Source organism: Schistocerca cancellata, chromosome 9 (genome assembly GCF_023864275.1).
Source record: "Schistocerca cancellata isolate TAMUIC-IGC-003103 chromosome 9, iqSchCanc2.1, whole genome shotgun sequence".
In the NCBI taxonomy this organism is placed as follows: domain Eukaryota; kingdom Metazoa; phylum Arthropoda; class Insecta; order Orthoptera; family Acrididae; genus Schistocerca; species Schistocerca cancellata.
The window spans coordinates 230,617,198-230,633,783 of NC_064634.1; positions in this window are offsets into that span (position 1 = coordinate 230,617,198).

The window sequence follows — 16,586 nt, forward strand, 5'->3', positions numbered from 1 at the left end:
ATGTTTGGGACTGGATGAAGCGTCGTCTCACGCGGTCTGCACGTCCAGCACGAACGCTGGTCCAACTGAGGCGCCATGTGGAAATGGCATGGCAAGCCGTTCCGCAGGACTATATCCAGCATCTCTACGATCGTCTCCATGGGAGAATAGCAGCCTGCATTGCTGCGATAGGTGGATATACACTGTACTAGTGCCGACATTGTGCATGCTCTGTTGCCTGTGTCTATGTGCCTGTGGTTCTGTCAGTGTGATCATGTGATGTATCTGACCCCAGGAATGTGTCAATAAAGTTTCCCCTTCCTGGGACAATGAATTCACGGTGTTCTTATTTCAATTTCCAGGAGTGTATTATGCGACTGGTTTCATGCGGCCACTCGTGACTTATGCCAGCTTCTTCACTTCAGCACAGCATCTGCACGCTGCTTTCTCAAACGTTTGTTAGCTACATCCTCATCTCTACAGCTTCCTCTGCAGCTCCCTCTGAAAGCATGGAATTTAATCCTTGATGTCTTAACTTGTCTCCTACCCTCCTGTACCTTATTCTTGTCACATTTTACCTTCTATTTCTTTCGTCGCTGATCGTTCAAAAAACCTCTTTATCAATCCATCCAGTGTTTCAGTATCCTTCTATAGCATCATGTCTCAAAAGCTTCGATTGTTTTCTCTTGGGGTTTTCCGTCAATCAACAATTCTCTTTCATACAATGCTGTGCTCTTCCTCAAATTATGGCCGATATTTTATACTAGTAAACTTTCTTCGGACCGGAGTGCCCTCGTCACATGCGCTAAATGGCTTTTTGTGTCTACTTGCTTCGTCAGTCCTGTGTTATTTTGCTGCCAAAGTAGCAGAATTTCTTTACTTACTCTACTCCTTTGTTACGAGTTTTGATTTTAAGTTTCTTGTAATTTCCATTTCTACTGCTCCTCGTTACTTTTGTCTTTCTTCGGTCATTCCTCAATCCAAGATATGTACTCAATAGACAGTTAATTCAATCAAAATGTCCTGTAATTCTTCTTTATTTCACCGAGAATAGCAAAGCCATCATTGAATATAACTGATATCCTTCCAGACTGATTTTTATTACCACTAGTGAGCATTAATTAAATTTTTTCCTTCATGATATCTTCGATGGACAGACTGAACAGTAGTATCTTAGACCTTATTTCGTCCGAGTTATTTTCGTATCACTGCTTCTTCATTTTTATAGCCAGTGTATATTATCTTGCCTTTCCGTATAGAGTATAACTTCCTCAGAATTTCGAACATCTTGTACCACTATATGATACCGAACGCTTTTTCCATGTCCACGAATTGTATGAACGTGTCTTGATTTTTCTTCAATCTTACTTCCGTTATCAAGTGCAGCGTCACAGCTGCCTCTCTGGTGCCTATGTCTTCCAGAATGCCAAACCGATCACCATCTAACGGGTCCTCAATTTCCTTTTCCGTAGCCGCGCGGGGTTGCCGTGCGGTTTCAGGCGCCTTGTCACGGTTCGTGCGGCTCCCCCCGTCGGAGGTTCGAGTCCTCCCTCGGGTATGGGTGTGTGTTGTCCTAAGAGTAAGTTCGTTTAAGTTAGTTTAAGTAGTGTGTAAGCCTAGGGACCGATGACCTCAGCAGTTTGGTCCCATAGACCTACCACAAATTTCTAATTTTCCTTTTCCATTCTCCTCTATATCATTCTTGTTAGCAACTTTGATGCATGAACTGTTATTCCGATTTTTCGATAGCTTTCTCACCTACCTGACACTGCAACTTCCGGAATTACGTGCATGATATTCTTCCGAACGTCTGATGGTGTATCTCCGTTCCCATATGCTACATCCCAATTTCAAGAGTCGTTTATTCGCTACTTCCCCCAATGTTTTCAGGTGCCCTAATCTCTCTCTCGTGATCCTTACGCTAGAATTATGTGGGTGAAGCATTGTAGTCTCACATTCTGCTTCAAACACAGGTTATTTAAATTCACCACTGTTCCCGATACCTATATCATTTTTCTTTCCTAAGATTTGCATTTATTTTCACGAAGCGTTTCTGTTAAACGTTGGTACTCGATATATGGACATTTTACGATCCTGGCAGCCACGGACGTATCGACGAGTTCGTCAAAGGAAGAAGGGGGGTGGGGGTGAGGGAGGAGGGCGGTTCGGTAGGAGGCGTCCGATTTATTAGCGACGATTCAGAAGTCTGATGTCTTTTATTTATTCTGAACACACATTTGTTTATTTTTTGAATTTTAAAATCTATGCCTAGGCTCACGAATGTACAGGCATTTGGATTATGACTCCGTGACGTACGGAGATTTGTACCGGCACTAGGGGCCTGATAAGATAGCCAAAATGGTTAAGGCGACTCCTCGTGACAAGTGGGATATCAGTTTCTAGTCCCGATCCGGCACGAATTTTCATTTGTCCCAATTACTTGACCCTAAGAATTTTAGTGAATTGAAAGATACTGTGATAAAATTAGAGACTGAATTCTAGAACTTAGGATGCTTCGATGTGCTGAGCGAATTCGTACTTGGTTTCAGATAAGTCGGATATTTAAATATTAGATCTTAGGAGAAAGGAACAGTCAAAAATATTTGAATCCCTCTATGTAAGTTATTCAACGGAACGTTACGATTCTTCTACTCTGGATTGTAAACCTCATACTAGAAGACTGAGCTGTGTTTTGTTAGCAAAGAGGGATTACATTGTATTAGAACTGTGATTCGTTTCGCAACACAGTGAAGTTATCATATTTCCAACTAAATAAACATTCAGTTGGATATTTGGGTATTTTTCAGATATATAAATTTGAGAATATACACTGTCGTAATAAAATTAGGATAGACTTTTAGTGATTTCCAAATGACTGAAGATTTATTGTTGCAACAGCGCATATGTAGTACTTGAAATGAGTACCTTTACAGATCAATGGCATAAGCGTTTCTGAGGTACTAGGTATCAAATCATGCTACAACACCCACTTTTTGCTCCGCATGTAGCCTCCACGGGCGGCAATGCAGCCGGTGACTGGCATTCATTCGATCGCAGAGGTGGCAAATACTGCCCTTTACGCCACGCCCTCCCGACCTGTTCATGTAGTTCTGTAAGATTTTTGGCTGACGAGTCGCACGAGTCATTTCATGTCACCTCATATCCCACACGACTGGCGACATTTTCGGGGATCATGCTGGCCGGGAAAGTTGCTGCAAGGTTTTCAGAGCATACTGAGTTTCACGGGTAGTGTGTGGGCGAGCATTATCCTGTTGGAACAATATATCACATTAGTGTTGCAAGAACAGCAAAACAACGGACCATACAATATTCTGCACGTACCGAGTAAGCGTGCAATCCAGAAACGCCAAACTCGTACGAGAGTTGTAGCTCATCACACACCAGACCAAAGTCCCTCTGGCGGGGCTAATGTGTTCTTCACGAATGCACTCTACGAAACAGCGCTAACCATGTCCGCATCGTACGCGCAGACGATCATCATCACTTGCGTAAAGGCGGAATCTACTTTCGTCGCTGAAAACCACGGCGTGACATCCCACCCTCCAAGTGATCCTCTGACGGCACCAGTCGAACCGTGCACGTCGAGATTGTGGCGTGAGTGGAAGATGGATTGGAGGTTATGTGCCCTAGTCACACTGCTAATAACCGGTTCGCAGTAGATCGTATGGACACGTCTGGGCTCACAGGCCTTCATATCTTGACTATAGTAGCTGTACGATCTGTAGGATCTGCAACTGCTGCCTTACAATGCGACGATCCTGGTAGATGTCTGTGCAGCGTGGACGTCCTGAATCTCGTCTACGGGATTGAGGATGCTCAAGTGACCACCGATACCAGCATGAGTGCTCAACTTTGTGCAAATTCTCCGGAAAGATCACCCGCCACTCGGAAGAGCACAATTTGAACCTTTGAATCTCGCTCAGTTGAATGTAGGAAGCACGAGTGCGTCTCCGCGCCATGGTTGTCAGTATGCTTCACACGTTTGAACCACACTGAACCTTCTGGCAATGGACATTCCCTATTAAGAGGCTGACACAGATAGCACTCAAGTAGCCATGCCAATACGCTATCTTTTGGCAGACACTGCTGAAACCATTACCAGTACAAACGTCTTTCCCGGTGTACCAATTTCTTTCCAGGATTGTATGTTTCTCTTTAAGAAAAGTTTTTCTCACTTAATTTTGTAGGTAAAATGCTATTTGTATGAAGGCCACCGAAAAGAAAATTAAGGACACAAAATTAAAAAAGAAATAAATTTTTTTAGTACAAATTAAAAACATGAGGCTTTCTAAGGTCTTTATTAGGTCATTATGTACATAAAATTAAAAATAAATAAATGTGGTTTAAATGAAAAACTTGAGCCTTGTTAAGGTACTCTTTATCTGCTTCGTTGCAGCTCTTGTTTCATTGTGATTTTATTGTGGTTACTTTGTGTGCGGCCTTCAAGGATAACCGGCTCTAATGATTTCGATGTCGATAGTATGTTAAAGCCAAATTTTCCATTCGTTTTTTTCATGAACGATATAGTCTCCTATTTATATCAGGACTTTATTATTTGCGATAAACGTATTTATTAATTTACTGTCCCGTGTTTCCTGGAAAAGTTACCGGCTGCTCCTCCCTGTTAATAAAGTGTACATTCGGTTGATGTGCTTAATCTTTCACAATTCTTCCTGTATTGTCAGCAATAACATGGATTTCCCATTAAGTCTGTGCGTACTGAAAGACTATTTTGTTACGCATTTTGTGCAACGTCTCTAAGGTAATGTACATAAGGTTCTACGATGTCAGTGTAATGTGTGTAGAGAGAGGCTATGACCCAGATTGTATGTCCCTACATGCATTCAGTTATTACTATGAGGTTACCAGAGAGTTTATGTTGTTCATTACTGTTAGTATTAGGGTAGCCAGGGGCGTTGGTCACCAGTAATTGTTATTGTTCCTGGCGTCAGACAAGATAACATTCCTTGATGTAAACAAATACGAGGGCTGTCCAGAAAGTAAGTTACGATTGATCGCGAAATAAAAATCACAGTGAAAATCAGAAATATTTCATTTCTAACAGTTAGCTACACCTTTCAGCTACTTCTCTACGTAGTCCCCGTTCTGACTCAGACATTCGTCGTAGCGTTGTACCAACTTTCCAATACCCTCATCATAGAAGGAAGCAGCCAGTGATTTCCGCCAATTCTCTACGCTGGCCTACTGCTCGTTGTCTGTGCCAAAATGTTGTCTTCATAGCCAGCGGTTCGTTTGAGCAGAGATGAAACTCAGTGGGAGACAATTACGGGCTGTATTGTGGGTAACCAAACATTTCCAATTGAAACGATGCAGGAACATCATCATTGCCCCTGCAGAATGAGGCTGAGAATTGTCTTGAAGAAGAAACCGCACGACAGTTATGTGATGCTAGTTGCATAGCTTCAGGGGAAAATTCTCACCAGGCCCTCGTACTTGGCGGGAGACACTATTTTCTATAACATTTTTACGCGCTCACTAAGAGCTCAGGAATGAAAATAGCGACATAATTCTACCTAGAGTCATACTAGAGACACTGCCCAACAAATCTTTGCAAAGTTTTATCGGATTTTCATAGTCGTTTCCATTTCGCGACCGATCGTAACTCACTTTCTGGACAGCCCTCGTATGTCGATGAGAGGTATACAGAGAGGTCAGTGCAATACGTGTTTATTTGTTTGTTCTGAATTTAACTTTTGAAGGGTAAAACACACACTGCAAATAATTTAGCATATTAACTGAAAGGGAATATCTTCGAGACTGTGATTCAGAAAAATTTGTTTCATATAAAGTTGAAAAAAACCGTGTAATATAGTTATGTAATAATCTGAAATTAATTAATGCTGAAAAATAAAACACTTGTTACAATATAAATTACAGAAGCTCCCATGCTACATCGATCCACGTGTATAGAGATGGTTTCTGAAATACCGTTATTGGAAAATAGGTTGTACACATTGTGCTGTAAGAGAATGTTGAAAAACATACCTAATTAAAATATCTAAAATTTCAGTATTTTTTAATTATTTGTTTCCTTATTTTTGTTTTATGTTTGAAATTGTTATTTAACTTTTTAAATTAATTTTTTTTCTTGTTTTTAGTTTACTATTTCACATGTGTGTATTTTGTTACATGCAAGTCATATGTAACACTTTATTGTGCTGGAAATTTCTACACTAATGATATCTGTAAAGAAACGATAAACATATTTTTTTTTTTTTACATCATGCACGAAATGTCTGCGAATGCTGCACATGATGGACAACTTAATACAAAATGATATACCACAGTATTTACAAATTATGTCGGGTATATTATATTAGGCATATTTCAGTAGATTGGAAATCCTTGGTGAAAAAAATTGATTGTACACTAGTGACTGCAGCTTGATTATATTTTTTCTTAAGTGGAGATTGACATCATAATCGTACAGAAGAACTAGATCTGAAATTCATTAGCAAAATTCTACCATCGTTTTGCAGAGTTAGAGATTATGACGAGAGTAAAGTATGCAGCCTCCAAGAACGTTAGTTAGATATCAAATTCTACGCGACTACACATTTTTGTATAACGTGGTTTCCATGATGTTCTCTGCAAACGTAATATACCAAATTACTTTTCGGGGAGTGTTTTACCTCTCAAAAGTTAAAGAGAGGAAAAAGGGGAACTAAGTCTACATATTTGCTGAGTTTCATCAAGACCGTTGATTTATTACACCTTCCTTTCGAGTCGACTGTTACTGGAGTACGATTCATGAAGGCAAATTTCGTCCGCAAATTATTCGGACGCAACCTTCGTTGACTCTGAACGTATTAGCCTACTTCTTCCTGCATTAAGCTCTATTATTTTCGTTACAAATGTGTTGTAAAGCTGCAGCAGTGCGGCGTTGTCTCGGTGTGGTCGAAGAGAACTCTTCTACGATGTGTCCAAGACCTTTATATGTTTTATCAAGGTCTCTTTCATGAGCTAGCATGACGACTTGCCCTCTTTCACGTCTCGCATTGGCTAATGATGGCAAAAATTGGCGATCGGCGGGCGATAATGTGCGGCGGTATGTGAGATGAGTTTGTATTCTAGTCGGCATCTGGCTGAGCACTCAGCTCGTGGCAGATAATTGACAGTAGTCGGCAGCTAAACGCTTCGGTCCTTTCCTCCGAGTAAAGCAGATTAACGACATCACTCTTTTCAACGTATTAAGTTACTATTTTCTCTGGAATAGCTCGGACTTTAGAGATATGTTTCATTTAAATACTTAAAGGAGTAGCAATAGCATAAAAGTTTCAATTGCTAATTACAGCATTCTTTTGTGAATATCCTGCAACATCGTTTCTCCATTCATGACGTTGAAATAATGATAAATAACTTTATAGCCAATAGTGGCAACATACTATCCAACATTAATGAGACATTGTTCGTTACATATTTATCAACTTACACTTGGTTCAAGGCTCAGTGGATAGCTAAATTAATTTTTTCCGTATCTTAATTATGTATATTATTTATCAAAATACTACTGATCTAACTTAAAGGGGAAGCTAAATTTAGGGTGGAGAATAGTTTCATTTTTGTACTCCACTTGATGCGAGGGCACAATGGACATTCAGATTCCTTATCTCCAATCTAAATTGACAGTTTTATTTTTCGAAATTCACGTGGATCACTTAGTGACGCTACCACCGCAATTTAAAAGTTGAAACGCACTTGGTCTTCGTAGCTCCCGCAGGCATCCAAAAGTCATATCTTTCTCCTGGTCTCCCATACTTTCACTAGCTCCCCATGTTAATGTGGATTTGGCGATATTAGGATGGCCGAATGCCTGCCCTTCTGTCATCCTCATACTTCTGCGTCTAGCATTATCCCACGTGAAAGTCTGAAAACCTCGTTATAAACGTTTGCCAATCGTGCAACTAGTATGGGACGAATCAGTCCCCTATTCGCCAATTCGGATGGGGGAAACCACCTAGAAATCGTATCCAGGCTGACTGGCACATCGGCCCTCGGCGTTGATTCGACACGGGGCCAGCACGCCTCGCAGAATCGCGTAACCGGCATGCTAACCCGGGCGGCAATGCGGTAGAGCCGTGTTCCGAGAAACCAAACTGTATGTGAAATCATTAGTATCAATGTAATCGGAAGATTTTCAGCAATTTAACGATGTAGCCAGAAGCATCTGTAATGTAGCATGAGTATTTAGTGAAAATTTAAGTTAAAGAAATAATAGATGTTTCGTCACTTGCATGGTATGGAGTCTTTGCTATCAATAATTGTTCATCGGAAAGAAGTTGACACAAGGTAAATCATATCGCACATACAAGAAACAAATGTAAGAGAAGTCACAATGGGGCAACAGGTGTGGGCGAAGATTAAACCTACGTCTCTCCCTACCGTGGTTACCTTTCGTAGTAATACATTCGGAGATATCCGCTGCTCGTCACAGCAAACGTATGACACAGCACCGACAGTCAGGTATGGAATAAACTGGCAGAGCTCCCAGAGAGAGTAACAAGACTGTCCACAGTGCCAGGGGAAATGTTTGACATGCGCTGAAGCACTCGCGCCCGCTTGCACCGGGTTGCGGGCTCCGGCCGGCCCGACACGCACTACTTTGCCGCGCGGAGCGTGCTGACGAGAGCTCTGCGTGGAGAGGGCGGCCGTGTGTTTCGCGCGCCGCTGCGCGTGGCAGGCGAGCGGTGGTGGGCGGGTCGCGAGTCATCCATCAGCCAGCTGGAACACTGTGCACCCGCGAGCAGTAGCAGAAACAGTAGCAGTGTGTGTCTGCATATGTGTGTGTGTGTCTGTGTGCGTGCGACGCTCTGGCAGGTCCGGTGTGGCGCGCGACAGCGTGTGTATCTGTCTCTCCACCACTCACTCACCGACTGAACCAACGTACACGGGCGGGATGAGCCAGCTGTCGACACGAAAGACAGGCGCTGTCGTCACAAAAATACCAGGCAGCACGGGATATTCAGATACCTGTTACACTGACGTGCACAGTGCACAGCGTTACAGTTTCCGGAACTAAGCGACATTACGCGTTACCAATAAGCGGCACGTTAAGCTGCGTCACGTAACGCTTTAGTTTCTTCTACACGATCGACGTTTCAACCCTTCTGCTGTGATCTTCCTCAGGTTCTTCTGTCACTCACTGTTCTGTAACCGTGAATACCAGAAGGTCTTGAAGAAAATTCCAACATACGCGCCGAAGTGTCTATCGTGTAGGAAAAGAAATGAAGTGTAGCATAACGTAGCCTAACATCCATCCAGTCAACTGTGAGCACCAGAAAATCCTGAAGAAGATTCCAGCATAGCCGTCGAAATGTCATACATGCGCAGTGGTGGATGCATATGTGTCGCCTAGGTTCCACAAAAAATATGATTAAGCGAGCGGGAGGTGTTTGCAAATGCAAGGAGTTCCGTGTTAACAAATTTCTCTACAGTGGACGTTGCCCGTACGTGTACGTACCGGCACTGAAGATAAGCCTGGAGATCCAACATACAGCACGGAATTATTGTGAGTAGCATAATGCGCAATCTAGTGTAGCCTACCTGTTGTGTTCCTGTAAGTCATTGGATACAGGCGAGTTACTATATCCGCCATTATTTTATGTTGGCCTTATTTGTATCAGCCTGGATTGTTGACAGTTCACCGCTATTTCTGCGTTTATTCCAGTTGTTATGTTCTTTATCAACTGTATGACCCTATCGCTGAAACCTATTTCCTTCAATGTATGTAGAAGATATTCATCATTTACTACAGCGAAGGCTTTATAAAACTCCAAAAAAATAAAACACACTTTATGTTTGTTACAGAAGTTATTCCAGTAATATCCCTGAATTATGCTAGATTTTTAAAAATGGTTCTGCCTTGCGCACTGTTCTTATGTTTACTAATAATTTTATCGGTAAGTCATGAAATTCTCTTGTTTACTATTCTAGCTTTTAATTTATTATGAGAATTCAGGAGTGAAATTGGACGAAAATTATTTATTTGTTTCCAATTTTTTGGCACAAGAACAGTTTTACTCTCCTTAACCTCATCCGGAATCATTCTACGCTGAATAACTTCATTTACAATGTCTATAATTTTTGCACACACTGTTGGCCAGTAACGGATGTAAAATGCCGACAGACCATCCGGTCCTGGGGAATTTTTTGGTAGCGAGGCGCACAGGGTCTCATACACGTCCTCTTCACTGACTACCGCGAGAAAATTGTCATTGTCAACTTCAGTCAGCTGTGGGGCTAGGATGTCAAGGCCTTCTTCCAAGGATGCATCACAACTTTGATTTACAGAATATAGCATGCAATAATGGAGATAAATCTCGTCCATGATATCCTGCTCGGTTCTGAGAATCGTACAGTTTTTTGTTCAAATTTCATCAATAAAAGTCCTTCTTCCGTTTTTGGTATGCTTCACTAAATGATACAGGGATGTAGTTTCGTCTTCAGACACCGAATTTGTCTTCGATTTTACTTTCAACCCTTCAATTTGATTTCTATTGATATTAAGTAACTTGGCTTTGACTTTTTTTATGTCTGCTATCCGAAGTGAGGAACATACTGAGACCTGATCATACAGATCTCTCAAAACGGAATAGTAATATTCCATTGTGCATTTCGTTTCTTTTGTGCTCTGGGCACTGCATTGAATAAGAACCTTCCTCAACTTTGGCTTCGCCATTTAAACCCACCTGTCGATAGCAGTGGAATATCTACTACGAGCTCTCAGGTATATTGCCCATGCTTTTTTTAATCAGGGCTGTTAAATAATCTTAAATAATCCATTGATCTTTGAACGGCCAGCTGGCTGTCTTGTTAGATTTATGCAGGCTAAGACACTTCAACGGTCTGAAAAGTACGCAGTACTCGTTTCTACTTTTGTCACGGAAGTTTCCAGATTTTTAGAAAAATGTAGTCTATCAATCCTGCTACGAGATGTTGCCGTGACATAAGTGAACTCAACAATGGAGGGGTATTTGATTTCCCATATGTCCTTTAATTGTAAACCAGTAACAAGTTGTTTTAGTTTACTTGACAAATTAAAATTAGGTAACTGATCTCTTCGATTTAAAAAACAATTAAAATCACCTTTACGTAATAACTGTCTTGGATTTTTCATTAACTAGTGCATCAGTTTATCATTGAAGAAACGAGCCCTGTCTCTTCGGTGAGAACTTTCTGAAGGGTCATACAAGTTGATGATAGTCACATCATAGATATTTAGTCCTATTCCTCTTCCGTATTCAGGATGTTCCACCTAATTTACTGCAATCCCTTCCCTCATCAAAACAGCTGTTTCAACACTTGTTTCATGAGACACATTTATGTAACTGACATAACCGGGAGTTACTAAATCCGACATTAGAACTTGTTTTAACAGGGCAGTACCACTCGCGGGTTCGTACAAAAAATTTCTTAAGTGCCGATAATTTCGAACCAGACGTAATTTGATTTATGTTTACAGTGGTGACAGAATAAGACTGCGTCATTGCGCTGTCACTTAACAGTTTTCTCGGAAGACTGAACATGGAATAACACTTCAATCAGTTTATTAGTTACTGACCGGTTTTTTTTTCTTTTAAGTTATCTCTTGTACCGCTTGCAGACTGATTCCCTTGCTAACTATCAGACCTTTCCTCCAGTGATTCGTGTAGGACCGTTTCCTATCGAACATTCTTTGGGGTTCGGTCACCCTTTACGGTTTCCCCCTTCCCTTGGTTACGAGCTACATTCACAGTGGATTGCGTTTTTATTTTATTTCGCGGCTCAACTCGAGCAGCAGCAGACGCTTTTGTAGTTTCTGTTGCTGGCGACTGCCTTGCGGTGTTGACCGTGATTTCATTTTGGCCACCACGTCCTTGTTCTTTACTAATATCACTTACATCCTGATCGAGGGAAACAAATGGATACGGCAGGTTTGGAACCACTCCCTGAATTTGTTTACTAACAGATAAGATGATGATCTTTGCAATCAGCTACTTCACCTGCTGTGTCTTGCAAATTACTACTTACTACATCCACTTCATTATCTGGTACCGTATGTTTATTATCTTTCTGTTCGTCATTTTCCATTCGCATTCTGCCTTCCGGTTCCTCTGTCTCCTCAACGCACTGTCTTTCTTGCGAACTCACGGAGTTGTACAGGACAGCTCGTCCTCTGAACAACTGTCAGGTCGCTTTTTGGGTTGCATTTCAGTTTCACGAATAATGGTAACAGGGTTTCCCTTTGTCTTTAACTGAGGAAGCTGACTGTTATTGACTGTTATTGTGAATGGGGACATCAGCTTGGGCCGCTGCGTTAACATCCTTAATCAGCTGATCTGGGCTATGCTTTGGTAACACACCATTTGAGGAAAGTTTCTCATGCTGTATCAAATTACTATTAAGAACAACAGTTCGCCGCGGACATTCTTGTCTCAAGTGGCCGGTTACGCTACATATATGACATGTAGCTTCCTGACCTGTAAAAACAATTTGTGCCTTATACCCAGAAACAATTATGTGAGACGGAATGCTTGTCTTAACGTCCATCTCTATACAGCGGACCCCGCTGAAACAGTGCAGTTTAAGGCGAGACGACCATCTTTCATTTGCAACTGATTTAAAGTTCCCGTAGTTTGAAAGAGCTTCCTTAATCTTATCCTTTTCAGTTTCAATGGGAAGATTCGCGAACGGTTTTTAATCAATGTCAGCTCTATAGATGGAAAACTTACTTTTACAGCAATTTCTATGCACAAAATCTACTTCATAGCCCCACTTTCGTAACTATCAAGTCGGAGCACTGAATAACTTGACAAAAACGCAGTATTTTTCCTGATCCTGTTATCTGGTATGGAACGTTTCAGAATTTACAGCAATTACCTGTGTACTCATGTCATCTATTTCCCGGGATGTCGGCTGAACAGGACGGGATTCCTTGTCAAATGGCCGGCCGAAGTGGCCGCGCGGTTCTGGCGCTGCAGTCTGGAACCGCGGGACCGCTACGGTCGCAGGTTCGAATCCTGCCTCGGGCATGGATGTGTGTGATGTCCTTAGGTTAGTTAGGTTTAACTAGTTCTAAGTTCTAGGGGACTAATGACCTCAGCAGTTGAGTACCATAGTGCTCAGAGCCATTTGAACCTTGTCAAATGCAAATACCACAGTGTCCTTCCTGAGGATTGTAGCCATGGTTAATCCAGCGACGAAATTTCGGTTAAACAACCGAAATTCCAATTAGCAGCAATACGACCAGAAAGAGCGATCAGATCACAAGGAATATGAACGAACACGGAGATTAACGGACGGACAGTACTCGGTGAAGGATAAGTACAGCGCTGTTAACACGGAAGTGCAGCACAGCAGAAAACAACGTCCACTCCCTAGCGCGGCTGAAACGGAACTACACTGAGCTAATGGGGCAGCCCCGACACAGCGCCTAATTCGTGCCAGCTGGTCTTGATCATGCCGCACGCAGAGCGCTGACACAGCTTGTTTTTTAAAATCACTTCCCTACTGAGCGTGTTGGCGGAAACAGGTTTTGCTAGTTACACTATTGTCTTTGAATTAGGATTGGAAATCTCACGCCGACCGCCAAGGGCGCGTATTTTCTTCACCCTGTGTAATATTCTGCAGACTGTGCAAGTTGCATAATTTTTAATTTTGCACTATGTTCCCTGCACACTACAGCATGGTCCATTGGTAGTCCCCGGGCCAAATATCTCACGGAATAAGCATAAAACGGAAAAAATACAAGGAACGAAACTCGTCTAGCTTTAAGAGGGAAACCAGATGGCGCTATGGTTGGCCCGTTGGATGCCCTGCACGGCTCAAACGGATATCAACTGCTTTTTTTTTAAATAATAGGAACACCCATTTTTTATTACATATTCGTGTAGTACGTAAATAAATATGAATGTGTTAGTTGGATCACTTTTTTCGCTTTGTGATAGATGGCGCTGTAATAGTCACAAACGTATAAGCACTTGGTATCACGTAACATTCCGCTAGTGCGGACGGTATTTGTCTCGTGATACATTACCCGTGTTAAAATGGACCATTTACCAATTCCGGAAAAGGTCGATATCGTGTTGATGTATGGCTATTGTGATCAAAATGCCCAACGGGTGTGAGCTATGTATGCTTCTCGATATCCTGGACGACATCATCCAAGTGTCCGGAACGCTCGGCGGATAGTTACGTTATTTAAGGAAATAGGAAGTGTTCAGCCACATGTGAAACGTCAACCACGACCTACAACAAATGATGATGCCCAAGTACGTGTTATAGCTGCTGTCGCGGCTAATCCGCACAGCAATATCAGAAAAATTGCGAGACAATCGGGAATCTCAAAAACGTCGGTGTTGAGAATGCTACATCAACATCTATTGCTCCCGTACCATATTTCTATGCACCAGGAGTTGCATGGCGACGACTTTGAACGTCGGGTACTGTTCTGCCACTGGGCACAAGAGAAATTACGGGACGATGACAGATTTTTTGCACGCGTTATGTTTAGCGACGGACCTTCATTCACAGCGGTAACGTGAACCACATAATATGCACTATTGGGCAACGGCAAATCCACGATGGCTGCGACAAGTGGAACATCAGCGACCTTGTCGGGTTAATGTATGGTGCGGCATTATGGGAGGAAGGATAATTGGCCCCCACTTTACCGATGGCACTCTAAATGCTGCAATGTGTGTTGATTTCCTACGTAATGTACTACCTATGTGACTACAAGATGTTTCACTGCATGACAGAATGGCGATGTCCGGCACATTTCTCGCGTGCGTTTGAAGCGGTATTGAATAGCATATTTCATGACAGTTGGATTGGTCGTCGAAGCACCATACCATGGCCCGCACGTTCACAGGATCTGACGTCCCCGGATTTCTTTCTGTGGGGAAAGCTGAAGGATATTTGCTATCGTGATCCACCGACAACGCCTGACAACATGCGCCAGCGCATTGTCAATGCATGTGCGAACATTACGGAAGGCGAACTACTCGCTGTTGAGAGGAATGTCGTTACAAGTATTGTCAAATGCATTGAGGGTGACGGACATCATTTTGAGCATTTATTGCATTAATGTGGTATTTATAGGTAATCTCGCTGAAACAGCATGCGTTCTCAGAAATGATAAGTTCACAAAGGTACATGTATCACATTGGAACAACCGAAATAAAACGTTCAAACATACCTATGTTGTGTATTTTAATTTAAAAAACCTACCTGTTACCAACTGTTGGTCTAAAATTGTGAGCCGTATGTTTGTGACTATTACAGCGCCATCTATCACAAAGCGAAAACAGTGGTCCAACTAAAACATTCGTATTTCTTTACGTACTACACGAATTTGTAATAAAAATTGGGGTTTCTATTTTTAAAAATGCAGTTGATATCCGTTTGACCTATGGCAGCGGCATCTAGCGGGCCAACCATAGCGCCATCTGCTTTCGTCCTTCAAGATAGGCAAGTTTCGTTCTTTGTAGTTTTCTCGTTTGATATTTGGCCCGGTCACGATCAATGGACCACCCTGTATGCAGATAATGTACAGATTTTTTAATGCTCGTTTAAATAATGATGAAAGTTGTTATATTCCACCACACCATTCAACACATCCGATATTTATACCACTAATTTATTGAATACATTCAGGGATACTAAATTTATCGATTCTTTGTCGTATAAGATGTACCGAAACATCCGCGATGATATTCTGGTAACCTAGGTGCGATGGGTGACAAATGTAAATGTTGTATCTAATAACTTGCAAAAAAATCCACCAATACGCGGGGGTGGTTTGTCTACGAGGTGCACTCCTACGACTTAAGCAAGGAAAAAATTTATCTTTTTACAATGTATTAGACTCGAACTTTAGACTTCGTGTAGCAGCTCCCCAGTGCTACGAACTTTCGTTATACGTATATTGTGGAGACGGGTGTACAACTTGACTTGCAATTTGAACAAATGCCTCTTGGCAAATAACATAGGGATGAATCACGTGGTCATTTAATGGAGCAGTTCGGGTTGAACTGTTCCTCATGGTAGGTGAGTGGCAAACGGTCGGAGAGCAGTATGCAGCATGCTGCCACATTATGTCCCATTATTAGATGTTTCCTTAATTCTCATCCCGAAAGAGGAAGGTGAGCTGTTGGGGATTTTTTTCTTTTCAGCGAAATATCCGACCAGCCAGAGGATGAGGCAGACACAATAACAATTTGGAAGGTGAGGTAAGGGTTTACAGTGCCTACATTCACCTGGGGACCAAGGGAAACATCCTGAAAATTTTGCTCGTACTGGGAGATTGAAACTATTTCAGTTTATTTCTGGTATAATTTCGTTTTCCCTACACGAATTTTAATGTATACCTTGAGAGCAAATTTCACAAAGATGTTGTGGCTCATATGCTGTTCCTCTTCGTCTAAATATCTTGGCTCAAACTCGTTTAAGGGTTGAACCGCACGTGTCGCATTACACGCCGTAAATTAGACACTGGAGACCCTTTGCTTAGATTGTCTGGCTGACGGCTAGTTTGCGAAATACAAAGTTAACGTCACATATAATAACAGTAATAATAACACCGG